Here is a 25,509-nt window from a genome sequence, read left to right on the forward strand (position 1 = left end):
GGGCACAAGCCGGCGTGAGTAGGTTAAACGTTGAGTTTTATAAGGGCACCACGGGGTGACCAGCCCCTCCCCACCCAGCCCAGCCCCACCCCTCCCACCTTCCACCCAGCCCCACCCAGCCCCTCCCCACCCTCCCCTCCCCACCCAGCCCCTCCCCATCCTCCCCTCCCCACCCAGCCCCTCCCTGCACGACGGACACAATAATCCCCTGTGGGCTGGTGTAACCAGGAGGTTCCTACCAGTATTAACGACGCATTTACATTTACGCGATTGAACCCAACAACAACAAAAGTTGTTTCCCATTATTCCGGACTCCCTTTCTCACACCCTGGGCACCACGGGGTGATCAACCCCTCCCCACCCAGCCCCACCCCTTCCACCTCTCACCCAGCCCCTCCCCACCCTTCCCTGCCCACCCAGCCCCTCCCCACCCTCCCCACCCAGCCCCTCCCCACCCTCCCTTCCCCACCCAGCCCCACCCCTCCCATTTTTGGATGCACGACGGACGGACGGACACAATCCCCTGTGGGCTGGTGGAACCAGGTGGTTCCTAACAGTATTATTTTTAATATAAAAACAATTCAGTCTCAAAACTACGCGGGACACGTACCAGCTGGGTGCCAGACCAGGCCATTCAACCCACGGCGAGCGCACCACCGCTCCGAGCCACCTCACCTGCGCATTGCGATCGGCGTGCTGCGCTCGCTCGTAGAAGCAGGCCGAGGGGTCCTCTGTGCCCTCTGCAGGAGGAGGAGGAGGAAGATGATGATGATGCTGCTGCTGCTGATGATGATGATGAGAAGGGGCCGACGGTTGGCACTGCGGCGCGTCGCTGCACCTCCACCCGTGGCGGTGGGCGCCGTCGAGCGCCGGCTGCAGGTCGAGCGGCTCGAGGAGCACGCGGCTCTCGGCTTGCTGCGCACTGCCGTGGTGGCGGCGGCGGATGAGTCGGAGGAGGCGGATGAGTCGGAGGCGGCTGGGCGCAGTGAGACGTCTCCTTGGCCCAGCACCAGGAGCTCTCGCCTGGACAAGACGCACGAGGAACCACTCGGGTCACGTGCACGGTGGTCCAGATATCTTGTGACCCGTCCCCCCCAAAAAATATTTAATTGGCCCCTAATATTTGTGTTCTTTTGCATATATTCATTTCTGTTTTGAATGAATCCTGCTTAACAAAAAGGATTACGGCTCCAGATCATTCATTAATTGACCCCCGAGCATGTTGTTTTCCTTTGGATTTTCGTTTCTGTTTAATTGAACCTTGGTTTTAAAACAATAATAAGTTTTGGAGAATTTAATAGGGTGTCACAAGACATCTGGAGATCGTCTGCGTTCGTCAATCCACCGCTGGACGAGGGCCTCCACCGACGCCGCGCGGCTCGTCAGGGTCGTCTGGCCGCCCGGTGGGGGTGGGGCAGGGGGTTGGTTGGTGAAGGTCAGGGGTCGGCAAACACAAGCGGTGGCTCCGTAAGGACTGCCACGCGAAATTTCTCGCCTCTTGAAATACTGAGGTTGGGTTTTTTTTGCGTGCGTTTGTTTCACCGAATTCGAATAAAATGTCGCTGCTTCTTCTTCTTGCTGTTACTTCGGTGGCGGAGCCCAGAGCGTGCGTTAGCGGTGTGCCAGAGTCATGGTCCAAATTTGCCAAATGTAATCCACTACAATACTCGCGAATGACTTAATTGATGAGAAATAAAAACCCACACGCGGAAAGACAGTCCCTTGCTGGCGGACTTAGACCCACTTGGCAGGCCGGCGCTGCGACCTGACGATGCTCGATGGGGTCTCAAGCTACACGGTGAACGCGATCGCTACACATTTGCTCGTGAGAGTCGTCGTCGCTGTTCTTCAACTCACCGGCGATGCTAAAACAACAACAACAACTGTCGCGTCGTTAATCGCACGCCCACGTAAACAATTCCATCGGGCTGTGCCGCGCGTAATGGGAAGCGCCGTGCGTAACGAGAAGTGTCACGCACGGCGCACATTTGTCCGGATCATGAAGCGCGGCCTAAAATCCAACACCGATCCATCGTGAATGCTAAGTATTTTATATATGTATAAAATTAAAAAAGTGTTCAAAGCAATGCGATTTGTGTGGCACGGAGGCACTGGCCACCTGTTTGCGGAGGGCCGATGAGGCCCAGACCGTGCAGGTCGAATCCGGGGCAGCGGCCGGAGTCTCCCCGAGCGAGGGGGCTCCTGCCCGGCAGCCAGTCCAGCAGGCCGCGCTCCCGGTGCCCCTCGACTTGCGTCAGCTCCTCCAGCCCATGGCTGCCCAGGACAAACTCCCTGCAACGCCACCACCCACCAACAGCAAAACCCGTGGTTTTGAATTGGTCTTCATTGGCACCAGCAGCAGCAGCAGCTGGGGTCAAATCAACTCCCGGATGAAGGTCACGCCCCCCCCCCCCGCACCCAATTGTTTGTTTGTAGTGCACTCTGACCCCAGCGTCCGTGCTCTATCCGCCTTCACCAACACGCAGTAATGACCCCCCCCCCCCAAAGGACCCTCACGAGCATTGGGGGATGGCCCTCATCAAGCAGTGGGTTGACAAAGCTGCAGGCAGCCAATGGGCTACAAGGTGGCCTGCAGATGGAGCATCATTTTTTGAGCATTAGCCACGTGCGCGTGGGTTCTACTCCCGCGTACAAAGTATTTTCGCTGATTAATCGGCGATTTCAGCGGCGGACTTGGCTGCGGTTGTACGCGTTGTCATGCTCGTGCGGGCATCGGGCAGAACTCATTCTCGGTGGTGGAAATGTGCGTGTGTATAATGTATACGTTTGACTTGTGCGCTATCGCGATTGCATCGGCACCACTTTCTGAGTGTTTCAAGTTTCATTTATGAGGTATAGCCCTGTGAGCCATGCGGCTCTTGAGTCGGGTGCAACCGCAACAAAACAAAATATGAACAGAGAACATCTTAAAGCGACGACGCGCAACAGAAACATCCTGGATAAAACAGCAAATCTTCCAGACAAAAAAACCCACCGTATTACAACGCTGTGTGCAAAAATCCCAGTGTGATGCAAGCCAAACAATAACAACCATAAGACAATTTAGATTAAAGTTATCAGGCCAACTCCGCACTTCCGCAAGAAATATGGCTTAACCATATGTTTTCGAAATCACCAAAATAAAGCTGTAAAAACACAGTAATCATAGGAACTGTGTGAGTCGCGTGTCCTCATCCGGCACCAGCTGTCAGGGTTTGAGGCACTGGAGTAATATCACAATGACGGGTGCGTGCGTGTGTGCAATGACAATAGAGCCTGCATGCGGCGTGAGTCGGACTGGTGGCCACGGGAGGTAATGACAGGCGAGTCAGCCTGCAGTACGAATGCACTAGTGGCCACGGGAGGTAATAACAGGGGTATCAGTTGTGAGTGTGAAGGGACTGGTGGCCACGGGAGGTAATGACAGGGGAGTCAGCCTGCAGTACGAATGCACGAGTGGCCACGGGAGGTAATAACAGGGGTATCCGTTGTGAGTGTGAAGGAACTGGTGGCCACGGGAGGTAATGACAGGGGAGTCAGCCTGCAGTACGAATGCACTAGTGGCCACGGGAGGTAATAACAGGGGTATCAGTTGTGAGTGTGAAGGGACTGGTGGCCACGGGAGGTAATGACAGGGGAGTCAGCCTGCAGTGCGAATGCACGAGTGGCCACGGGAGGTAATAACAGGGGTATCAGTTGTGAGTGTGAAGGGACTGGTGGCCACGGGAGGTAATAACAGGGGAGTCAGCCTGCAGTACGAATGCACTAGTGGCCACGGGAAGTAATAACAGGAGTATCAGTTGTGAGTGTGAAGGAACTGGTGGCCACGGGAGGTAATGACAGGGGAGTCAGCCTGCAGTACGAATGCACAAGTGGCCACAGGAAGTAATAACAGGGGAGTCAGTTGTGAGTGTGAAGGGACTGGTGGCTACGGGAATGTTCGAGAAGGGAGCGTGGTCAGGTGACGGAAGAGGACCGTGGAGTTTGCGGTGGAGCGAGAGTCCAGAGTCAGCAAGAAGGAACGAGAAGGGGGGCGTGGCCTCGTGAGGGGATAAAAGGGAGATGCGCGGGAGACTCGGGGCTGTCGCAGTGGGGGTCTCCGCCCGATGTCAAGCGAACGTGTCTTCAATAAAGTGCCATCTCAAGAGAAGTGTGTCAAGTCGTCACTACACGTGTACCAGTAGCCTGCCCTTTGTAGTCCTCGCAAATGGACAACGTTAGGTCGAAGGCAACCGTCCACGTCAAATCAACAATTTGTCCAAAGCTGTAGAGTTTAGGTAACTGCGAAAAAAAACAGATGAAGTGTGAGGTGTTTGAACATCCTAACACCTCCTGTTTTGCTGCCAAAAAAAGGTCTCATTTTGAAGTGTGAGGTGGTCAAAACCGTAAGCGCACCACTAACTTCCACGACAACAATGCAATTCAATGACTACCACGGAGTTCCACCCCTACCGGCCACGTGTCCTGCCCAAGCCCAGATGCCTGATCACGACTCGCTGCCCCAGGATTTTGTGTGCGTTCTAAATCGGACGTTATTAATATGGGGTGCTTTCAAAATTATTTTTTAACACTTCTGAGAATTTGCAAAAATACCGCAAGAAATGTGCCTCCGGGCTCTGGAGACCACCTGGAGAAGATTCCAGGCCACGTGTTGACAATTATGGTGAACAATTGGGAGACTCTTTGACTTTTTGAAGCTATGAACATACTTTCGTCATCATGTTACAGTGTGTTATTATCAGTTATTTGTTTTTCCATTGAAACGATAGTCCCATATAATTGTTAAAAAATTAAGCACCCTGTATTATTATTTATACCATCTATTCTTATTCACGGTTGAAAATACCTTTATACAAGGCTGTAGCCATGGAGTCAACATTGGGGGGGACCAAATCTTCCAGGGGGTCTGGGGGTCCCCCCCCAGAAAAAAAATCTAAATTTGAAAACGAATTTACTGCCATTTCCTGCCTAAAATATAAAACAATTAACTAACACGTAGGATGGACTTTTTATTTATTTTTTACAATAATGCCTAATAGTGTATTTTATTACATTGCTCTGTTTTTTCTATTTTCATTTTCTTGTTTCATTGTATGTAATGGCAGAGATTAGGGATTAATAAAGTACACCCATAACCACAATCATATAAACAGAAATTGATTTTATAGCAATATATTGGGGGGGACATTTTGAGCATATTTGAATATTGTAATTACGGCCTTGCCCTTTATCCTGCGCGTGTTCCCTAATCCATGCGTTCAATGATGATGACGACAACGACGTCGCTGCTGATTATGATGATTGCGATGATAACGACGATGATAACCACAGGGGGGTGGGGTTTTCATGAAGCAAATATAATCAGTCGTCGCATGCCCCCTTAACGCCAAAACTGTGCTCCACAGGGGACTGAGTTGGTGGTTTCTTTTTTTTGTGTTTTGTTTAAACAAATAAAATTAAAACCATGGGATCTATTTCCCCAGCTGTTGCGCCATCCCCGTGCATGTTTTTTCTTTCAGTTGCGTTGAAGGGGGTTGGATGCAGGCAGGCGACTCAACGGGCAAACAGCGGCAAACACTTCGCTCGGTGCACAATGGGGACTTCTGCCATCTGTCAACCGGGGGCTCTGTCTGTTGGCTGTCCTCAATCTGCGGGGAAAAACTAAAAATCGCTCTTGACCAACTGTCTGGCCGTTTGCTGTTAATGGGCGATTGATGTTACTTGCTGCTGCTGCTGCTAGCACTGACAACGGCTCGTAAATAATGCTGCCTGCCCCTATTAAATGCACTATCGCCACACGCAGTCGAACATTTACGTGAATTGAAATCGATTTATCGCTAGGAATTATGGACTTCTCTCTTTGAGACCTGTCAACGTTGGTTGTGTCCCCATGTGATGTCCGGCGCTCTGCTGTTCTGGACGCTTCTTCTGGATCTGGTGCTGCTCGGAGGTGATTCAGGAACTGAAATGGAAGCTTTTGGGTGAGATCGCGTAAATAAATGTGTCGTTAAACCCGCCACCACCCGACACAGCCAACTGGTAAGGGATTTCACGTAAACAAAACGTGGCAATTCGTCACTAGTACAGCACACCGGTGTGTTGACGACAAGTTTACATTTACGCGATCTAACCCCAACAAAACCCCCTCTATTATGGATGATTTTGGTCACGAAAGCCTCACGACGCGTTAAACCGAAATGGAAGCTGCTGGAACGTGGTGGGAAATATCGGAGGAGTTCACTCTGAACAACACCGCGGGGCAACTTCTAAGACCTCGGAGAACTCCGTCGCTCAACCGCAACGACAATAAAAAACCCCGACGCGGTCCAATGATTGATTTCCATTTAAAGGCGACTGAAAATGCCTTTGCTCGTATTGCTTCTACTGCGAGTACTTGCGGTTAGGAGAATAACCGCATTTACCGCATTTACGGAGAGTGAAAGTGAATCAACAGTTGACTAAACAACACAAATGCCTGCCCTCCGCAAAAAGGGGAAATGAGAAATGTAACGGACAATATGGTGAATTGGGAAACTCCTTTCGAATGCTAATGCTCCGAATTCCGGTGAGGTTTTAGTTTTTTTGGCCCGGGCATGGTCACGGGCAACAGGAGTTGAGTTTGGGAGGATCGCCGCTACACTCCGCCGTAGCAGCAAGTCGCAGCGGAGTTGAACTCGGCTGTGAAATGTTAATTATGACGAACATTAAAAGTGTGACATTTAAGAAGTTAAATTTCAATCGAGACTAGGAATCTATCGCAAATGAACATGTGACATTTCACGTCATTTGAATAGTTTCCAATGCAAATAGCAATTTGTTTGGAGGAGTGTAAGTATTTTTTTCTTCTCTCTTTCTCTCTGCAGGACTCAATCGCAACAGGATTGAGTTGTCAGTAACTCGTGAGTGCAACAAATCCTAGCCGAAGAAATGTCTTTTAACATCTATTCGGCTGAAAATGTCTTCATGCTGGGACGCTGCCGCACCAACTTTAACAAATCTCCGGTTATCTGATTAGTTTTTTTGTATTACACGCTTTCATTTAACTCACTCTGTCTGTTGTTGTTGTATCCTCAAATCTTGTAACTCAATTTTAACCCACTTCCCAATGTGGTAATCACTGCAAACTTGGTATACTTATGGCATACTGATGGCAATACTATATTCTATCATAAGAAAAAATATATTTTAAACATTCTTTTTTATATGTTATGTTTCGGCTTTGGTCTAATTGTCCACGGTCAACTGACGTTGGTTGTAATTGGTCAGGGTCCCTTACGTTGTGGTACGCTTCGGGGCCACTTTCTGGAGTCGTGGAGTTCTTCCATTGCCAGTACATTTAAAAAAAAGCGTGTTTAAAAAAATATATATTAATTTTTCTTCTACAAAATAAAACAGCGTGCATTTGACGGAATTTTATTACTCGTGCCAGAATTAATTTCAGATAAAAAAAAGACAATCTTTGAACGTCCGTGCAACGCATTCCCAAAGGGCACACCTCGAAACGCAAACCGGCCGACAGACAGACACCACAGACGCGACAGCTCCCAGCCGGAGTGACACACAACGCCCGCAGTGGCACAGCGCGCAGTGACACACACACAGCAGCACCTGACACATTTAGCGAACAATGGATGTTCGCGAAATGGCCCCCCACACCCCCCATCTGCCACGGATTAATTTGTCTGCGGAGATGCTGCTGCTGCTGCACGTGGGTTAATCTCTGGAGTCGTTAGAAGGGGGGGGGGGGGGTGCTCGTCATTGTGGGACGAGGGAGGCGGTGGGGGGTGGGTGATGGGAGCAAATAGGGTGAGTGCGAGTGGGAGGAGGGAGGGCGTTAATTCTAGATTTGATGTTTCGTGACTGCAAGGATTCATATTCTTAGGTTGTTTCGGTAAAGTCACGTAGGTAAAACATGAAAATTAATAAAAGTAAAATAAAATAAAAATCACGACGTTTCGGAGGCAACACAAGTCTCCGTCATCAGGTGGGGAGGGCGGTTGAGGTTGATGAGCCAAAGGGGTTGACCGCAAAAGGAGAGAGGAGATGGGTGTGATGTGCGTGGATTGCGTCATAAGGAGGGTGGGTCATGGATGATGACGATGGTTGATGGCGGCTGCACGAGGTGCACAAGCCAATGGGTCACGTGGGCCCTGTAAAGTTCACTGTGAGCACGTGGTGGAGCGGCCACGTGACCCACCAGCATTGCGGGCTGCCCCCTAATCGTGGCGAGCCGAGTTCAATTCCAGGCCGCGGCTAACGTCACTGGCGAGTCGATCAATCGATCGATCGATTGATCGATCGATTGATCTTTATTTTACGTGCCAAATATCGCCCCTCAATGAAGTGGTCATCGGCGTAAATTGCAGCAGAATATCGGAACCTGTCCAGAACTTCCCACCCCCCGCCACCAACTTCACCAGCCCACACTGACCAGCACAGCGAAGTATGGTCAAACAACCCCCGACGACTGATACGGAGTGGGGAAGCCTTAGTCTCGAAATCGATTTTCATATCTATATAAAAACTTCGATTTAAAGCTTTCGTGACTGCAGGGATTCATCTTGTTGTTTCTTTCGGTAAAGTCACGTAGAAGGGAAATAATAAAATAATAAAAATAAAACATAATAAAATAATTCTCACGACGTTTCGGGAAGACAGCGTCTGAATGCCATTCAGACGCTGTCTTCCCGACAGACCTGTTCTTCACCTGAGGACGGCTGCTTGCGTTGTGGCCGAAACGTCGTGAGAATTATTTTATTCTGTTTTATTTATATTATTTTATTATTTCCCTTCTACGTGACTTTACCGAAAAAACCAAAAAACTGCAAACTAAACCAAAAAAGCACTCACAAAAGAACACAGTTCAGGGGGACAAAAAACTTTACCCACCATGCCTCTTATCTGCGAATCCTGATATTTGCAAGAGGAAGACGAATCTGCCATCCAATAAAGGAAACACATACTAATTCAATGATTACTAATCAATTATATAATTACGATACCCCCCCCTCCCCCGCGTCTGATTTCTGCACCTGATGGGTTCAGTGATGACGTCATCCTGCTGCACTATATAAGACCGGAAGCAAGTGGATGACGTCACTATTCCGGCAACTCGCCTGATGATGCTGGATGCAATTACCAGCGAAACGTCATGGAACTCAAATTGTAAAATGTTGTGGATTTGCTTTCCAACACACCGGTGGGCTGAAGTAGTAACTAATTGGCATTTTATTTACGTGACAGATTCCTTACTAATTGGCTGTGTCGGGTGGTGGAGGGTTACGACAACATGTATATTTTACGCGATCTAACCCAACCCCCTGTATTACGAATCCTTCTCGTTATCTCGCGGATTGCCGAGGATTTCGGCAAACTTGTGTGGGTTTTCTCCGAATGCTCCCGCTGCTGCCCCTACACGCGAACACTCCCGATAACGCCATGCACAGAGGATCGCAGAGCTTGGGCGCAATTTTGACGCTGACTCGTCGCCCTGCTGCTGCTGCTGCTGTCGCTGCCTTTCTCGCTCGTCTTTGGTTTCTCCTGCCACCCATGAGCAGTGCCGGATTAAGCTAGTGCGGGGCCCGTAGCATATGTTATAAAGGGGCCCTAAATAAAAAACACACGCATAAATATTAAAAGACATTTTTAACTTGCAAAGTAAAGTAATTGTATTTTTTCATTTGCTATACAGCCAGATAATACGACAAATCGCTAACCTTAAACACCCAGTCGTTCATAAAAGTTGAAGGCGGTATAGTACTATAGCAATAGAGCAAGTGCAGAATCACTGAATCGGAATTGATAGCTTGAAACCATTTAGCGCGGGGCCCTTGAAAGTGCGGGGCCCGTAGCATGAGTAGCTACTCTTGCTAATAGGATCATCCGGCACTGCTTTTGAGTCATCATCTGTCTCCCTCTCTTTGAGAGCGAGCGAATGCTGTGTGCGGCGTGTTACAAGTTGGACATTTACAAACAACAACAAAACCCTGAGCATGGCCACGACAACCCGTGCCCAACTGCATTTCACGATCCCTGACACGGGCCAACACTTCACCTCGGTTATCCTGAACGTGGTCCAAATTGTAGTAAACACTGACAAGATCACGCTTGGATTTTTTTGGATTTTCTGTTTGCACTTAGTCACATAGTCACTTTAAGATGTTTTCTTGTTCATGTTTTTGTTTTTTGTTTGTTGCGGTTGCACCCGATTCAAGAGCCGAATAGCTCACAGGGCTATACCTAATACATGAAACTGAAACTGTCGCTGTTACTCTTCTACCCAAGGAACGCAGACTGCGGTAGTAGTTTTGTTTTTAAATCTTTTATATTAAGTTCGCTTGCTTGCTTGCGCGCTTACGACCGTGCAAATCTTTCGGTCGTTTTTTAACCCACTTCCCGTGATCCAATCGAGCTGATATTTTCCACACAGACTCGTTGTGCGTGACAATTAATTTTCGTGAAAAAAATTGCTACATTTTACACTTTTTAGGATTTTTTGTTTTATATTTAATTACCAATTGCTTAATGCTGCCATGCAATCATCTGACCCATAGGTGGCAGCCATCTCAAGCCAGAGGACGAGAGGACTCTAGCCGCCACGCATATAAAGGATTTATAGTGAAAAACTTTGTTTTTACGAGTAATTTTTTTACTGCATCACCAGTACGGCCACAGTGTCACCCCTCTGGCGGCTTGTGTCTTTAACTCCTCCATCAATTGAAGGGTGTGAGCACATTGGCCTGTTGAAACCACGAATAATTATAATAAAATTAGAACCAGTGGTTCTTCACCTGGGGGTGCGAGATGCCCTTTCTGGGGGTGCGAGACGTGGCCACATTTTGTGTTAGAAACACGGGCACGTAAGTTACAACTTACTTTGTTTCATCAAACCCCTATGCACTTAAATTTCGATTTAAAGCTTTCGTGAGTGCAATGATTCATATTCTTGGTTCTTTCGGAAAAGTCACGTAGAAGGGAAATAATAAAATAAAATAAAACAATTAAATTCTCACGGCGTTTCGAAGCAAACGGGTGCAGGGCTGCAGTGAAGGTTAAGAATCACACTGCATCATCAGCCACTCGGGGGAGATATGTTTCTACTTCTTCTTCTTAAACAAAAATCTCTGCATTTAATTCATCGACCGATATCTCCCGCGGTCATCGCCGAGTCCCACCCGCCCGCTTGCTGACTTCATTGCCGGCGACATCGCGACTGTAATGTGTTTTACAATCAGGTTTGGGTTTGATCGAGGGGGTGGAGGGAGCAATGTGCCTCTGGAGACTCGTGTGTGTGCGCACACGTGTGTCTGTGTGTGTGTCTGTGTGCAATGGCAGTTGGCTGTAAATCATATTCACACAGCTGCTCACTCAACACGCCTGGATGCCCCTGAATCACGGGCCACACGCTGTGCTCCACCCCGACCGCCCTTATCCCTCCCCCTACGGGTGAAAGGGGGATTGGGGGGTGAGGGAGGATGGGGGGGAGGCTGGGAGGGAGGCTGGGAGGGTGGAGAGAGGGCCTCACTGGAGCACTTCCCGTATCGATATTTGCATCATTACCCCCATAGGACCCAACACGCCCCCTTCAGATTAAAAAAGAAACTCATGCATAAAGACCACGGTTGCCAACTGTCCCAGTTTGCCCAGTATTGCCATATTTAGAGGCTGTGGTCATGGCAATTCTACAAGTTTGTTTTCATCTTCTTGGTTCTTTCGGTAAAGTCACGTAGAATGGAAACGTAGAATGGAAATAAAAAAAACATAATAAAATTATTTGGAAAAAAAATAAAACATAATAAAATTATTTTATTATGTTTTATTTTTATTATGTTATTATTTCCATTCTACGTGACTTTACCGAAAGAACCAAGAAGATGAATCCCTGCAGTCACGAAAGCTTTAAATCTAAATTTAAGTTTGTTTTCCATGAAAATAAATTCCGCAAGTTTTTTTTTCCATCCAGGACATCGCCCGGTTTTTTTTGGTCAGTTCATTCGTACCAGCAACTATTCACCACTCAAAGATGACGCATTTACACGCAGCTCTCTCCGCTTACGGGATCGTGAAATATTCTTCTTTTTCATTCTTCCCATGACATGTCCCGTTAAAATGTTTTTGCCGTTGTACCTCAAGAGGTGGCAGCCTTAATAAAGGCCCCGTCACGCTGCGTGATGGGATTCTTGCGTGACAGCACGAGGGGCATTGGTGACCACCGCGTGTGTCACGATGCATCGATTTCATCCATAAGCTAGTGGCCACGATATTCACCAAAAACAAGGAATGACCTGTATTCTTGAATTGAATCACCGCCCTCAAAGCCAACATTTCATAGAATCGCCGGGAAAAAGTGGTTTAATGACCCATAATTACGTGTCTAATAACTGGAATTCGTTCTCTGAAAATGTGATTTCTTACAGTGCAGAGTTACAGCATTGGCCTTGCATCATTTCAATAAGGTCACGGAGGCTTTGTTTGTACTGTATGTTGAACTTATTTAGCACTGTACGTAGCCAACCGTGCTAATTGGAGGTGCGAGAAATTTTACCGCCACGGACGTGCATTGTGTAATTTTCACACAATTGTGTCATTTTCACACAATTGTGTCATTTTCACACAATTTATGTTCCCGCCACGAACGTGTATAAGATCTTTTCTCAAGTTTCTGCATCGTCTATAGCGGTCTGTACAGTGGCTCCAAAAGCCACAGTTGATTCCACAACGTGTGTTGCCCCAGGGGCTGGCTGTTACGTTTCCCTAAGATTTCTCTCTCTCTTTCTCTCTAAATTGCACATAATCCACCACAGGACACAGGAGCAAGTCTCCTGCGTCTTGCGTGTGCTACAAAACATTTGAGTGGAATTAAAAAATGTATTCTTCTCCAGGTAGACTCGAAATTAATCAATGGGTCGTCCTCAGGAGAGAATGACCCCAGCTCTATAAATGTGGATCTTCTTCATCCACCACTGGCTCATGGTCAAATACACAAATGTGATTCATATTCTTGGTTCTTTCGGTAAAGTCACTTGGAAGGGAAATAATAATGTTTCATATTTTTATTATTTTATTATTTCCCTTCTACGTGACTTTACCGAAAGAACCAAGAATATGAATCCCTGCAGTCACGAAAGCTTTAAATCAAAACATATGTGATTGTTAAACCAAGCAGTGAGACACCAACTGTGACATTGAAAAATATGGAATCCCCACCCCCGCTCTCCTCCCAATGTTATCCCGATTGTGCTGTCAGCATCACGTCACGAGACGCAGAAGCCCACTGCTCACAGAGCAGTGCAACCCATTCGTGTTAGACAACGGCTCGCGGAAGAGAGAGTCGCAGAGCTACATCTGAGATCCCTTCCAAGTGATCTCTGGTCCACGAAGCAGGTGGCAGCCTGCCTCCCCCCCGTCCGCTCTGCCCACCTTCCAGTAATGCTCGTTGCACGAACGTCAAGCGAATATATCCTGTACATTTCTAGAGCTTGGATTCAGCCAAATTAATTGCAGACACTGAAGAAAGTCGTGTGTGTGTGTGGTTTTTAAAAAAATGAAATACGTCTGTGTCACCGCGCCCTTACTAATTGCACACGAATTGATGCAATGAATATCATGTCGCGGTCTGCTTTTCGCTTGCAAGTTTCAGATTTACTGCAACACACCCCCGGCCCTCGGACGGGCAAAATGCGAGTTAGTTCATAGTTACCGATGAGCGGTTACCGATACAATACTGCACTTTGTCAGTTTGACACGTCGTCTTTTCCCGAGCCAATATTATCCATGACAGCGTTGTTGGGTTTTTTTTGGTGGTGGTGGTGGTGGTGCTGGTGGTGGTGGAGTTGGATCGGAAACACATTCCTGTGGAGGGAGCTGGTAGGAACGTTGGGTTGCTCGGTCAATGGCCAGGGTCAACGGCGGCGTGGTGTATTCCGCAAATATGCCCGACTGTGAGGGCGGGCACAAGCCGGCGTGAGTAGGTTAAACGTTGACTTGTATAAGGGCACCACGGGGTGACCAGCTCCTCCCCACCCAGCCCCACCCCTCCCACCCTCCACCCAGCCCCTCCCCACCCAGCCCCTCCCCACCCTCCCCTCCCCACCCAGCCCCTCCCTCCCCACCCAGCCCCTCCCTGCACGACGGACACAATAATCCCCTGTAGGCTGGTGTAACCAGGAGGTTCCTACCAGTATTAACGACGCATTTACATTTCCGCGATTGAACCCAACAACAACAACAAAAGTTGTTTTCCATTATTCCGGACTCGCTGTCTCACACCCTGGGCCACAGAAGGCCCACACCAGAGTCGGCAAACGCGAAGCAGCGCCGCCACGATGCACTTCTCGGCCGTCGGAGGGGGCTCCTTCACTCCGCATCCACCCTTTGCGGAACGACACTGAAACGATGTCGCGAAGCTTTTACATCTCCAGCGAGGCCGTCGTCGCGATTGAAAGAACCAGCGCCGAGCGCAATGAGCGCTGGCGACGAGATCACGGAGAGGAGAGGATGCAGGTCGCCTCGAAGGAACTTCCCGTGGTCTCGCTCCTAGTGGTGTGGGCGCAGCGGTGTGGTGTGGGGGGTGGTGTGGGGGTGGTGTGTGGGGGGTGGTCTGGGGGGGTGGTGGGGGTGGTCGGTGGGTGGTGGTGGTGGGGGGGTGGTGGTGGTGGGGGGTGGTGGTGGGTGGGTGGTGTGGGGGTGGTGGTGGTGGGGGGTAGTGGTGGTGGGGGGGTGGTGGTGGGTGGGTGGTGGTGGGTGGGGTTGACACGGGCATTGTTCAAGCGGCGTCACGAGCGTAACGGCCGTGGCGTGAGCGAGCTCCCTTGGGGAGCCGGGCGCGTGTGTGTGTACAGGACACACGTGTGTGTGTGTGTACAGGACATGTGTGTGTGTGTGTGTGTACAGGCCACGTATGTGTGTGTGTGTGCCCACAGGTGCTCAAGCTTAACTGGAAAGCGTTAAAGGTGACTGTGATTTTAAAGTATTTCTCTCTCCCTCTCTGTACTGTCTCATTTACATGAACAGCGCGTCCAGCCCAGGATGCACGCGCAGCCTTGGCGTGTAGCCACTGGAGCCGTTATGCCGTGTACACAGGCACAGGGTTGGTGGATCACGCAGAGATCAGCGCGTGTGTACTGCGAGACTCCAACACCCCCCGCTGCGAGATTACGAAGAGACGGCGGTACAGCAAGTGGGTTCGCGAAACGCCTGCGGCCTTTTGTGCTGTTCCTTCGCTTTGTCCGGTTACTCTGTCTGGTTCCCTCCCACATCCATAATTACTCGTTAACATCAATTGGCCAATCATCCGAATTAACCCTCCCGCCCCCCGATACAGAGTCTTGGGACTCGGCAATGAGTCTTCTGCTGCATGGATGAACGCACAACCACCGCGCGTGGCGCAGCGGTTAGAACGCCGTTTGCTCGCAAACAGAAGGGCGCGAGTTGAATTGGCGCTCAAGGTCGGGTCGACTTCTTCAACCCTTCGGGGTTCTACGAGTGTCGTGGCTCGTGCGCGCATTGGTCAGCAGCCGACTGCGACGTGGGGAGTCAACAAGTGCCTGCGAAGAGGAAATCCCTCGCACCCGCCACTGGAATATGGAATTTCCACCACCGCAGGCTCTCAGAGCTGCCGAAAGACGGAGCGCTGACGTAAATTCTGGCTTAGCAATCATTGGAAGGATTTGATAAACCATTTCGGGTCTTAATTGATTGTGTTCACGCTTACGGTGACTTTCAGACCGCATTCCATTTTCTGCTCCCCCCTCCTCTTTTCCGAACATAGATGGACTCGCCCATCTGGCCAACTGCCAAATCGCTGTCCGTGGTGCTGACGTTAGGAAAACCCTCCACTTTTTTCAAATTTTCTTGCTGTGGATTTCACACCTGATGACGATTGCTTGTGTTGCAGTCGAAACGTCGTGAGAATTTTTATTGTTTTATATTATTTTATTATTTTCCTTCTACGTGACTTTACCGAAAGAACCAAGAATATAAATGAAACTGTTCGCGGTGGTGCAGTTTCAATTCCTGTGTGCGATGCATTTATTGTCTTCTGGTAGCCTGAGACGTCACTCAACGAAATCTGGCAAAAAAGCAGTAAAGCGTCGGAAATGCTCCACTGTGTTCAAGGACCACTCAGAATTCACGAGACCACCTCCATGAATATTAATCGCGACTGCTCGACGCTTAGATGTGGACCGCCTGCACATTCACGCAAGAGCCATTCATTCAGTCTGCCAGAACATTCGAGAAGTCTGCCTTTGGAGTTGCCTGTCAACCTGCCTGAAGCTCCATGCGGTGTCCATCAGCACACGCCTTACATGACCACTACTTACAGGTTTGCACGCCCGTGTCGATTCTCGTATCGGCGGTTACCCAACTTTACCAAAGAGCTGAGCGGAGGCGTTACTCGTAAGAGCCACCCCACGTTGCCCCTTCATCGTAGCCGCAAGTCGTCGATTTGAAATTTCGCCCGCGGCAACGTTGATTTATAAAGGTTCATATAAATATATATATACATCAGCTTAAATCACATGACTTCTGTGTGACCACCCCGACTCTGAATTACTGCCCCCGCTCCCCTCCCCCTATGAAAACAGACGCTGCTCCGCCCCGCTCACTGTCGCTTGCTCCTTTACTATTACGCAACGCCCTTCCCTGCCCTCTCCGTCACCCTCCAAGTCCCGACGCCTTGGCTCGGTCATTCCTTATCCTTCCTCCTCTCCGCCTTCCTGAGCCGTGCGCCCTCGGAGCAGCCTCGGGGAGTTTCGTCACCGGCATCTTTTCACATTTGGCCGGTCACCCTGCCCTGCCCTGCCCCTTTGCACGACCTTTCCGTTACGTCCTTCACACTGCTCTCCCTTTCCCGCGGTGGCGTGCTACAAGTTTACAAGCGTGAGCTAACCTCGGACTCTGTTACATTGTAAAAGTTATCGGTGGCTCACAGTTCCGCAGGCGCACGCTCATGTACGCCGTGCGTTACATGATGTGGCGACACCGTCCCGTGTATGTGTCACCTTAAAAGGCGAATAAATCGGTGTAATGCTATCGCAAGTGCTCATTTGTATTCATGCATTGATAACGTGAAAGATACATCTAAATCGGCAGTTGCAGAACTTGCATCGCGTTTCTCTGTGCAGCAAAATTTTCTCACCGAAAATGTTCCCCCCAAAAAAATATATATACCGTAACTCACGGCTAATGTATTGACTTCCAGGGAAACGCGGCTCGCTCATTGAAAGCGATGTTTCCCGTCAAGGAGATTGTCTCGACGCCGCAGGTTAAGAACGCGGAATCGATTAACCGGTTTCGATTCAAGCGGCGCTGTCCAGGGTGCTGAAGCAAGGGGCGGCTCCTCTGTTCAGCAAAACGATTTGTTGACGCTGCCGCTGCTGCCGCTGCTGCTGCTGCTGAATCGTTGACAGTGGTGAACAGGTAACAACGACCAAAAAAAAACTCAACATGTCCGTCGATTATAACATTACGGCTATTAAAGGACAAAATGCGAGTAATAGACCACGTGTTGGGTAATGGAAATGCTTTCTTCGCCACGTGATGACGACCGCTTGTGTTGCGATCGAAACGTATCTACGCGACTTTACCGAAAGACTCAAAGAATTTAAAAATGGAAATTCTGTGAAGAAGGTCCATTGCCCGGAAGGTGACCTATCGTATACCGTTCTTCTTCATGTTTTACGGCTAAGACATTCTGCAATGAGTACCGTGTCCTCGTTGCAAACTAAGCAAGGAGATATTAAAGCATTGCAGTGATGTCATGTGTTCATGGGAGGGCGGCATGGTGGCGAGATGTTAACTACCTCGCCTGGTATACAGGAAGTCGTGGGTCCGATCCCAACCTTGACGCCTACTGCTGTATATTTGGAGTTTGCTTGTCTCTCTCATCATCACGGTGGCTAGGAGATGTTAACTACCTCGCCTGGTATACAGGAGGTCGTAGGTTCGATCCCGACCCTGACGCTACTGCTGTATATTTGGAGTTTGCGTGTCTCTCATCACGGTGGCTAGGAGATGTTAACTACCTCGCCTGGTATACAGGAGGTCGTGGGTTCGATCCCGACCCTGACGCTGCTGCTGTATATTTTGAGTTTGCGTTGTCTCTCTCATCATCATCATCATCACGGTGGCTAGGAGATGTTAACTACCTCGCCTGGTATACAGGAGGTCGTGGGTCCGACCCCGACCCTGACGCCTGCTGTTGCTGTATATTTGGTGTTTGTGTGTTCTTTCCGTGGCCGCGTAGATTTTTCTCCGGGTCCTCCGGGTTTCCCCCCCCCCCCCCTCCACATTTAGAATGAACATCGCGCGGTTTAGAGTATTTTGGCTGCTAAAAAAAATGTGTCCACACGATAAGCCACGCCTCGTTGAGTAGCTATCATTTGTGTTAGCCAGGTCGCTTCATGAAGACGAGCTATAGAGCTCAGTGGGGGTCTGGTCCTGGCAAAAAAAAAATGTTGATCGTGTTCTGTGGCACTGTGCGTTGACTGTTGGTGGAACGTTCGTGTCGGGCCGTATCAGCTGTCACACCCTGGGCCACGGAACGCCCACAGAGAGTCGGCAACGCGAAGCAGAACCGCCAGCTACACTTCTCGGCCGTTGAGGGCACTTCATTCCACGTTTAACCTTTGCATGATGACATTCAACAATTTTTTAAAAGCTTTACATTTCCACTACAGTCGTCGCACGTTTACTGTGAACCGCGTACGTTTTCTCACCGTCTTTGCAACTCATCTCAATGAACAGAAGCGTGAAAATGTCTACGATATGGAGGATATACTCATTCAATCGACGTTAAGCATTCGAATACAGCACTATAATGCGTGGCATTTATTCCACACATGTGTATGACAGATGCAGCCTTGAAGAGCTTGATGAGATATAATATATGTAACGCGTTTAAAACACGATCGCGTGGCAATTACAACAGCGGCTGGTGTTGCCTGAGACTCCGTGACGTGAACATGAAATCGTCAGCGGCCACGGTCCATGCACTGCTGGACGACGTCGCTTTAGCATCCCACCCCTCCTCGCCAGCTGATTCGTGGTTCCATCTCCACAAAGGAGGTTCTTCTCGGGCCTGTGACCTCTCCTGGGTTCCCAGTCTCTCCACACTCACAGGTCGCCATCCCTACAATCTGGTGACGTGCCCCGCTTACATTTCCCATCAGCAAATGCGACGCGTGGTCAATCTGTGCATGCGTTCTGATCCGCGCTTCGCCCCCCCCACCCCCCTTGTTGCCTCGGCAATTTCCCCAAGCATGCACCTCCGCGCGCTACTTTTTTGGGGGGCCACTTTTCAACTTTTGTATGCATTGTATTTGTCAACGTGCAAGTTTCCCGTCCACGTGTCGTCATCGCAGCCAATTATCGACGATGATCAACTGTCTTCTTCAAGTACATCTGGATGTTGTGTTTCATTATTAAATTGTGACTTAAAGCTTTCGTGGCTGCAGGCATACATATTCTATGGGTCTTTCGGTAAAGCCACGTAGATAAAAAAAAATCACGACGTTTCGATCGCAACACAAGCAATCGTCTTCTCACCTGAAGATTAGTATTATTTTTCTATCCACGTGGCTTTACCGAGAGACCCATAGAATTTCGATTTGAAGCTTTCGTGACTGCAGGGATTCATCTTCTTGGTTCTTTCGGTAAAGTCAAGTAGAATGGAAATAGTAAAATAATAAAACTAAAACATAATAAAATAATTCTCACGACGTTTAGGCCACAACTTTACCGAAAGAACCAAGAAGATGGACCCATAGAATATGTCATTATTAATTTCAGTTTTTTTCCCCTCTCACCCGCTCATGGTGCGTGAAAGACATCAGCACTGGGAAGACAAAGGCGGCCGGGCGTGGTGTTGGCCACCCCCTCCTGTGCAGTGCCGGCCTTCATAGGTGCTCGCTAACAGAAATGCTATACCGGGGTCATTCGTCTATTAGCTGTCGACCAAACTGAACGAAACCCACAGACCAAAACTTGGCTACGATTCCACAAATTATCTGGCGATGCTGCTGCTGCTGCGTCGGCAGTGATGCACAGTCACAAATAACCAAAACAAAAAAACTCAACACATTCTTCAACAACTCTGTCAGTTGATCCGGATCCGCCTTCAACAATCGCCCTGGGTGTACGAACAATGCGTGTGCCATCTGTGTCCCTCCAACAGATATCTGCACTTAAAACAATGGAGTAGCTAGGCACGTTGAGATTTCACGAAGGGCTTAGCAAACGTTGTTCACAGCGACGCTGTCAGACGTTTACACGAAAATTCGACGGGGGGGGGGTGGGGATTACGGCGTAAACAAGAATGGTGAAAATATTAATAATCTCAGATTTCATGATGGCATGGTCACGATGTGACGACCAATGGAAATGCATACGTAGCCCACCGTGCTAAGCGTAGGTGCAGTGTGGAGTCTATGTGCAGTGTTAGTCTATGGGGAGTGTTAGTCTATGGGGAGTGGGTAGTGTTAGTCTATGAGCAATGTTAGTCTATGTGCAGTGTTAGTCTATGGGCAGTGTTAAGTCTGTGGACAGTGTTGAGTCTATGGGCAGTGTTAGTCTATGGGCAGTGTTAGTCTATGGGTAGTGTTGAGTCTATGGGCAGTGTTAGTCTATGGGCAGTGTTAGTCTATGGGCAGTGTTAGTCTATGGGCAGTGTTAGTCTATGGGCAGTGTTAGTCTATTGGCAGTGTTAGTCTATGAGCAGTGTTAGTATATGGGCAGTGTTAGTCTATGGGCAGTGTTAGTCTATGGGCAGTGTTAGTCTATGGGCAGTGTTAGTCTATGTGCAGTGTTAGTCTATGGGCAGTGTTAGTCTATGGGCAGTGTTATTCTATGGGCAGTGTTAGTCTATGGGCAGTGTTAGTCTATGGGCAGTGCTAGTTTGCAAATCAAACAAAATCATCTGGCGCTGCTGTTGCTGCTGCTGTGATGTGCAGTGGTGCACACTCACAAATAACAACAACAACAACTGAAACCAAACACGCTCGTCGACAACACCGTCGCCTTGAAAATAAAAAAAAGTAAATACTGGGCGATGTTTTCGTGTTCGATGTGCCTGAGAAGGAGGGACATCATTTGGCAGTGGGATTTCGACGGTGCTTCGTAAAAGAGAGAGGTAGAGAGAGTAAACAAACGTGCTCACCTTTTAACCACGGCCTGCAAGCTATACTGGTGATCAGATGACGCGGAGAGCATGATTTAGGTCCTGAAAAAAAACACAGAGAGACGGTGCACGCGTATACTGTACAGGCACACGGAGACATGGCTCATACCCACACGCGCATTCACAATGATGATAATAATTATATTGTATAATGCGCGTTTCATCCTCGGATCCCAATGCACAATGCGTTAAAAGCAGGAGACCAAAAACAGAACCAAGGCAACCGACCCAAACTAAAGAGGGAAGGCCACTTTAAAAGAGATGGGGTTTTCAAATCAAACTTAAATCTATCTACCGACTCTATTCTTAGTTTTTTTCGGTAAACTCACGTAGGTAAAACATTAAAATTAATCAAAGTAAAGCTGTCGTGGCTGTGACGGTTCCACCTGAAGACGGAAGCTTGTGTTGCCTCCGAAACGTCGTGATTTTTATTTTATTTTACTTTTATTAATTTTAATGTTTTACCTACGTGACTTTACCGAAAAAAACCTAAGAATATGAATCCTTGCAGTCACGAAAGCTTCAAATCTAGAACTACCGACTCTAATTTCCTGACTTCAAGTGGAATGGCGTTCCATACACATTGACGCATTTGCGTTGATTGCATGATTTTTAAAAAACCAACACAACCACCGTCGTCATTAACAATGCATTTTAACATAAACATGCACATCAGGCGATGTTATAATCATAACAATAATAATAGTAGCGCCTTTGTCAAGTCACTACTTGATGAATGCCTCCTCCCCCCATGCCGTTTCGGCGGGGGGGGGGGGGGTATGTCCATACTTCCCCTAGCGTGCAGGCTGTTCCGTATCGGGCTGTGAAAACATTATAACGACGCGCGCTTGTGCACAACAGCCAACGCAGCCTCATGAAGGCACAATTATCACGCATAGTACATTAACACACACGATTTCAATTGAACCTAACCCTGCTAAACACACACCCCCCCCCAGCACACTCAGAGATTGCGAGACATTTGCATTGCGCGCTGGAGAATGATCGATACACGTAACGCGAACACCGCTCAGAGTCCAGGCAGACAGAGACAGACAGAGAGACAGAGACAGACAGAGACGTACCCTAGTGTGAGTCGCGGGCAGGGATGTTGCAGTGCAAAGTGCCGAACGGGAGACGGTTTTTAAATGTTCCCGGGCATCGTGCGACGAGCATCACGGCGCAAGCGCGCGGGTCTCCCCAGTTGCCCGGGGAAACACGTGACCGGACATCTTATTGGATGATGACAATTTTGAAAGAAAAAAAAACGGAGATGAGGTTTGGGGGAAGGGGTGGCTGGGGGGTGGAGGAGAGGGTTTGGTGTGGGTGGGGGGGGGATGGGGGGGAGGGGGTGGGTGGGGGGAGAATGATTGCAGCATCATCATCATCGCCTGCCAGTGCGTTACAATTCTTAGGATTCGCAGTGGAGAATCAGTTCGCAGTTTTACGCGCATGCGGGGGGAGGGGGGGGGCAATTAACCCCGACGACAAGATGGAATTAGCAAGGGGCACGATGCACAATGCAGCGCAACGAACAGTGGCGGAGCGTGTATTGACACACACGTGTCAACTTCTTTCGCACCGTACCTAGGAGCTGGGGCACGGGAGGCGTCCCGTGCGAACAGTACCAACGAGGAGAGATGGAGCGATGGAATGAGATCGTGCGCGGGTGCTAGGGGTGGATTGTCAGGATCGCAGAACGGTGAGATAACGGTGATGAAGAATTGGCGGTAGGTCTTGGATGGTGCATGGCTGATGATTAAGAGTCACACCGACATCCAGATATTTTAGTGGATGTTGGGCAGTAAACCCAAACGACTGTACAATCGAGTGATCCTGGGTGTCATCTGTATCGAACATTGGCTCTGTTTTTGATTAGTGGAGTGTGGAAACCCATCACGACATATTTAAAAACAAATTGTTAAGCTCTGTAATTGTTCATACGTCAATCACACCCTCACTGACACGTGTGTGAGTTTGATCTTGGCGATCATCTGCATCGAACATTACCTCTGTTTTCAGTAACAGAGTGTGAAAAATAATCACCATGAAATATAAATAGTGTTAAGCTCTGTAATTGTTCAAATGTCCATCACACCCTCACTGACACGTGTGTGTGTGTGATTCTGGCGATCGTCTGCATCGAACATTACCTCTGTTTTCAGTAACAGAGTGTGAAAAATCATCACCATAAAAAACAAATAGTGTTAAGCTCTGTAATTGTTCAAATGTCCATCACACCCTCACTGACACGTGTGTGTGTATGATTCTGGCGATCGTCTGCATCGAACATTACCTCTGTTTTCAGTAACAGAGTGTGAAAAATCATCACCATAAAAAACAAATATTGTTAAGCTCTGTAATTGTTCAAATGTCCATCACACCCTAACTTAGACACGTGTGTGTGTGAGATACCGCTCTGACGTCACGACCACCGCGTCGACGTCACGCGTGCTCCGATTTCCTGCCTGATGCAAACCGCTCTCATTAATTAACGAAAAACGCCTTCATATGTAGAGGATCGCAGAACTTTGTGTGTATGTGGTGGGGAGGGGGGGGGTTATCCGGCTCACCACCGTTTGTTCGCCGTTACTTCTGGGCCCTTTGAGTCGTCGCTTCTCTCTTTCTCTCTTCGAGAATATATTCTTGACATTCTAGATTTGAAGTTTTCGTGACTGCCAGGATCCACACTCTTTGTTTTTTCCGGTAAAGTCACGTGGGTAAAAAATAAAATAAAATAAATTAAAATGAAAACATCTAAATGAAAACAAATCACGACGTTTCGAAGGCAACACAAGCCTCCGTCAGCAGGTAGCTGCTCCAGCGAAATTACTTAGCGTAATTAGTTAGCGTAAATTTACTTAGCGTAATTACTTAGCTAAGTAATTTTGCTGGAGCGGCCACCTGATGACGGAGGCTTGTGTTGCCTTCTAAACGTCGTGGTTTGTTTTAATTTAGCTGTTTTAATTTTAATTTATTTTATTTTGTTTTTTACCTACGTGACTTTACCGAAAAAACCAAAGAGTATTCTTGACATTGTTATATTATGACTATATAATATTCTTCACATTGTTATATTATTACCATATAATATTCTTCACATTCTTATATTATGACTATATAATATTCTTAACATTGTGGTATTATTACTTTCTAATATTCTTGACATTGTTGTAGTATGTATACGTTGACATTATTATATTCTCTGTGTTGACATCCCAATGCAGTATCACGCTGCTCAAGAGTATCAAGACCCCGTTAATCCTTTCGAGGTGGATTAATTAGTGTTGCTGTTGTTAACCAATACATTATTAAAGACGCATTCATTTCGAAATCATGATTTTCTAAAAAGGGGCCGTCCATAAATGACGTCACGCGATTTTGGACGATTTTTGACCCCCCCCCCCCCTCGTCACACGGCGTCACAAAAAGTCAGACCCCCCCTAAAATATGACGTCACAAAGCTCTGCCCCCCCCCAAAATAAAACATGCTTCAAATCGCTTTAAACTATTGCCATTGTAGTGCGTATTTAATGTGGCGCTGCACTCTGATGTCGTAGGAGAAAACATTTAATAAAAAGTCTATTTAATTAAGTAGAACGTGTTGTCTATATTTATTTAAATTTGCGCATTTTGATGTGACGTCACATTTCTCAACCCTCCCCCCACCCTCGTCACACATCGTCACACATGTCTGACCCCCCCCCCCTCCCCTAGGTGCGTGACGTCATTTATGGACGGCCCCAAAGACAGAAACATCTCATTCTGACTTAATCAGAGGCTCGTCACACCCCCTGTCGGTCGGAGGAATCTTCTTGGTTCTTTCGGTAAAGTCACGTAGAATGGAAGTAATAAAATAATAAAAATAAAACATAATAAAATAATTCTCACGACGTTTCGGCCACAACGCAAGCAGCCGTTCTCAGGCGGCTGCTGCTTGCTCAGGACGGCTGCTTGCGTTATGGCCGAAACGTCGTGAGAATTATTTTATTATGTTTTATTTTTATTATTTTATTACTTCCCTTCTACGTGACTTTACCGAAAGAACCAAGAAGATGAATCCCTGCAGTCACGAAAGCTTTAAATCGAGGTCGGAGGAATGTTGTACAGTTCCGCCGCCAGTCTAATCATTGCCAGCTTGTCGCGAGCGCAACGTGTTCGCCCGCTCGCTCGTTTTCGTGAAAAGAGAACGACTCAGAGTCGCCAGGAGCAACCGCAGAGACGTGCAGAGAGGTGACAGCCACGCGACGAGCTGGCGACAACAACTGCCCAAGCTCTGCGATCCTCTACGTGCAGTAGACTATCGATGGTCCGCGTGCGGGTTTATCCGA

At 48.3% G+C, this 25,509-nt stretch overlaps 1 long non-coding RNA gene across 1 annotated transcript; it reads left to right on the plus strand.

The window, feature by feature from the left end:
• Nucleotides 1–14,971: 14,971 nt before the first annotated feature.
• On the plus strand, nt 14,972–25,007 carry LOC133348988 (uncharacterized). Its single transcript, XR_009755858.1, has 3 exons — nt 14,972–15,178; nt 22,770–22,880; nt 24,896–25,007. It is a non-coding gene; the product is annotated as an uncharacterized LOC133348988 (long non-coding RNA).
• Nucleotides 25,008–25,509: the final 502 nt, after the last annotated feature.

This window comes from Lethenteron reissneri, chromosome 28 (assembly GCF_015708825.2).
Source record: "Lethenteron reissneri isolate LAM-NWPU_2019-01 chromosome 28, ASM1570882v1, whole genome shotgun sequence".
NCBI lineage: Eukaryota > Metazoa > Chordata > Hyperoartia > Petromyzontiformes > Petromyzontidae > Lethenteron > Lethenteron reissneri.